Below are 3,472 nucleotides of genomic sequence, written 5' to 3'. Positions count from 1 at the left end.
GCTTCTAATCAGCTGCATGTCAAAATCTATGGTTGCATGCTACTTCTAATCATTTGCATGTTAGTTCTTGGTGAATTTGGTGGTTGCATGTTGCTTCTAATCAGCTGCATGTCAAAATCTATGGTTGCATGTTACTTCTAATCAATTGCATGTTAGTTCTTGGTGTTTGAAGAAGTTATAACCTATTGGGGTTACACTCTACTTTATCTAGAATGGACAGGTATAGTACAGAGTCTCAAAGGACACGATCTTGGACAATTGATATCCAGAGCCAGAACAGTAGAAAGGATGGTTATTTAGACATTCGAGATAAACTTAGGAAAATAAGCCATGACATGTCTGAATAGTTGGTTGAGCACCATTGTATGATGAATGACATGTTGTCCAACCCAGCTAAGGTGGATAAGTTGATTGGATTTCTATTTGACAGATTTTCTCACAGGGTAGATGACACAATTACCAAGAACTTGCATGAGGAGTTTGAGAAACTAGCTTATAGCCAAGCAGAGGTCTCAGATTCTACTCTGCCATAGGATGTAGTGGGTTTAGATGATGATTATGAAGATGTTGTTGTGCATGATGGTGAGATACCTAGTAGAGATGAGCAGACATTGAGCATTCATGACTTTGCTGAGAAAGAGTACTAAGCACGGTTAGATGCTTCATCACATGAGGTTGAGGCTGGTAGTACTTCACATGATTTGTCCAACCAACTGAAAGTGAACAAAGACAGAATTGTGACTTCATTATCTCATCATGACAGGTATGTGGAGTTAGTTGGTATTGGTCATATTACTCAGGTGAGGAGTTTGCTTGAGTTACCAGCTGATTCTAGTTTACGGATATGGACTCGAGATTGTTATATTGGCATTTGGGATTCAGTTGACTTGAGATCTTTAACACTTTTTGGTAGCAGTGTTTGTTTGGGTGCTATCATGGATTTGATTAGCAGATTGCATAGTGTTGTCTTTTCTTGTGTTAGCAGCTTGTCCGATGTTGGTATTAGTTTTTATACACCGGTGTTGGGCTTTGTTCATATATCCAGTCGACCATACTTGCTGGAATGTGTTGATGATCTTTCATATTTGGCAGTGTGTACAGATGAGTCCCAGGATCATATTGGCATTGATGACATCCAGGAGGATGCAGTGGGCAGTTTTGAAGACTTAGTTTCCTTGGCACTTTCTTTTGGTACAGAGGAGTTCAACAACAGTGCTACAGTTTTTGATACTCCGTATGTTGATATGAGCTTTGGAGTTGATTCACAGGATATGGATGGTAATACTCTAGAGACTAGTAACTTTGAAGATACTCCTTTAGACAGTGCATTAGAGGAGGTTTGTAGGATACAGTCTAGCCAGTGCCATCATGTGTCTAATCAGTTGAGAGTTAGTGAGCGAGACATTGCTATCTCTTGTCAACATTTCGATGCTGCTCGTCAGTTATTAGTAGTTTATGGATGGGGTTCTCCTACTAGTGATGAGCAGGAAGGCAGTTATCTTTCCTTGACAGAGATCCACTCTTTATGGGAGGCTATTCGAATTTTGAGATAGAATTATATGCAGTTGGTAGCCGACAGAGATTATCTTATGGAGTGGGGGAGTACAACATATGACACATTATTGACCAAGGAAGATGAGGTGAGTGAGTTTACTCAGCAACTCGAGGTGACTTCTGAGATTTTTGAGAGTACACAGTTGGCTTTCAAGGAGTCATAGTTTCATTTGGCTAAGGTGACCATGGAGTTAGAGAAACTACAGTCTTTACTAGATTCTGTACAATCACAAGCTGTGGTGTTTGATGATCCGAGGATGTCCATGGTCGAGATTGTCAAAGATAGTGGAGATGGGGATGCATCCATTCTTGATACTAACATTGGCATATCGGGTTCATCCCCACTAGAGTCAGGTTCAGTTGAGTTGGGTGCTGCAGCAGATTGTTGTGGTATGCCTGACATGGTGGTGACCTCTAACACTAATGGCACGAAGACTAGAGATGCTGTATCAAAGACCATGTGTGATGTTGGTGAGCCAATAGTTGGCATGGTTCCTGCTAGTAATACTACTCCCTTGGCGATGTCTTTACAGGTAGTAGTCAGTTCCAACTTGGTTAGTGATCGATTGCAATTAGTTACATCTGGATTGTAGTCTGAGCCACTGACTGAGATTGGCGCATTCTATCAGCATTACATTGTAAAGTATGCTCATCAATTCACCTTTGATGACCATGTTGATAAGATGATGATACAGAGATGTACTTTGGTTCCTAGTGCTTATCATTAGTTATGGGATAGTTTGATGCCTCGGGATGAGAGTTGTGATGTAAACGACATGGCGATAGGTCCTGCAGTTGATAGCTTGATAATACATGACTTAGAGTAGGAGTTTTGGATTGATGCTTCAACGGGTGTTGTTATTGATTCTACTCCTTTGGCTATGACATCTCCTGACTTAGCTGGTGATCAGTCACAGTGGGTTGTATCACTTGTTCATGGTGAGCTGTTGACTGAGGTTGGTTTTTATTATCAACATTATATTGCAGGGTATTTGCATCAGTTAGCATTTGATCCTTGTGCTGAGGAGTTGATGGCAGACAAACTTGGTTTGGGTTCCATTTCTTGCTGTTTATCTTGTGATGGCTTTTCACCATCAGGGGTGCATGGGAGTTATGGTTATGAGACAGTGGCCGGTGATCTGCAGAGTTGTGCTAACTGCAAGAGTTGTACAGTGTGTGGATTCTCCATACTTGGTACAGTTTCATTCGGGAGTGTTCACCATTGTTGCAGAGTTGGATTGTACATTCTGTATAGGCCAGTGGGATGCGTTGATGGTATTTACTATGTTGGTAGTTTGATTTGTCCACTTTACTTGGGTTTTGATGTTCTAAGAGTTTGTGTCTCATGGGTTTCTGATTGTTGAAGTTGTGACTTTGGAGTTTGGTTGAGCAGTAATTGTCAGTTTGATTATGGATTCCTCTTGGTTATATTGCAGAGGATATTGCAGGAGCCTGTGTTAATTGACAATAGTATAGTTCATGACAACATTTGGGATCCAAGTGGATTGATTGGTTTATTGTTCAGCGATTGCTTGAGGACAAGCAATATTTGGACGGGGAGGACTTGTCATGTCCCCTTTTCAAATAATTAAAAATAATAATCTTTTCTAAGGCAGGCAGGCCCAAAAAGGTGAAGTTTCGAAAAAAGGGGATAATCTCTGGAAGCTAATGGACTAATAAATGAAAATTATTATTAAAATATATTTTATTAACCCCTCTTGGACGTGAGTTAGGGTTATGCCCTCTTTTAAGGAGTTTGGAGGCATTTTGGGCTCTTTCGAGAACTTGATTTTTGCGCATTGCTTTGTTGTTCTTCAGAGGCTGCCAAACCTGTGAAGAAGGAGACCCAAGAACGGGAGTTTGCAGGTTTCCAGGAAGGCTAAGGACAAGATTTTGAAGCCATTCTATGTGCATGCTC

This window comes from Cupressus sempervirens, chromosome 7 (assembly GCF_028749045.1).
Source record: "Cupressus sempervirens isolate cs-2001-9-10 chromosome 7, ASM2874904v1, whole genome shotgun sequence".
NCBI classification, from domain to species: Eukaryota; Viridiplantae; Streptophyta; class Pinopsida; order Cupressales; family Cupressaceae; genus Cupressus; species Cupressus sempervirens.
The sequence above is the reverse complement of the archived record's forward strand: the minus strand, read 5'-3'. Positions refer to the sequence as shown.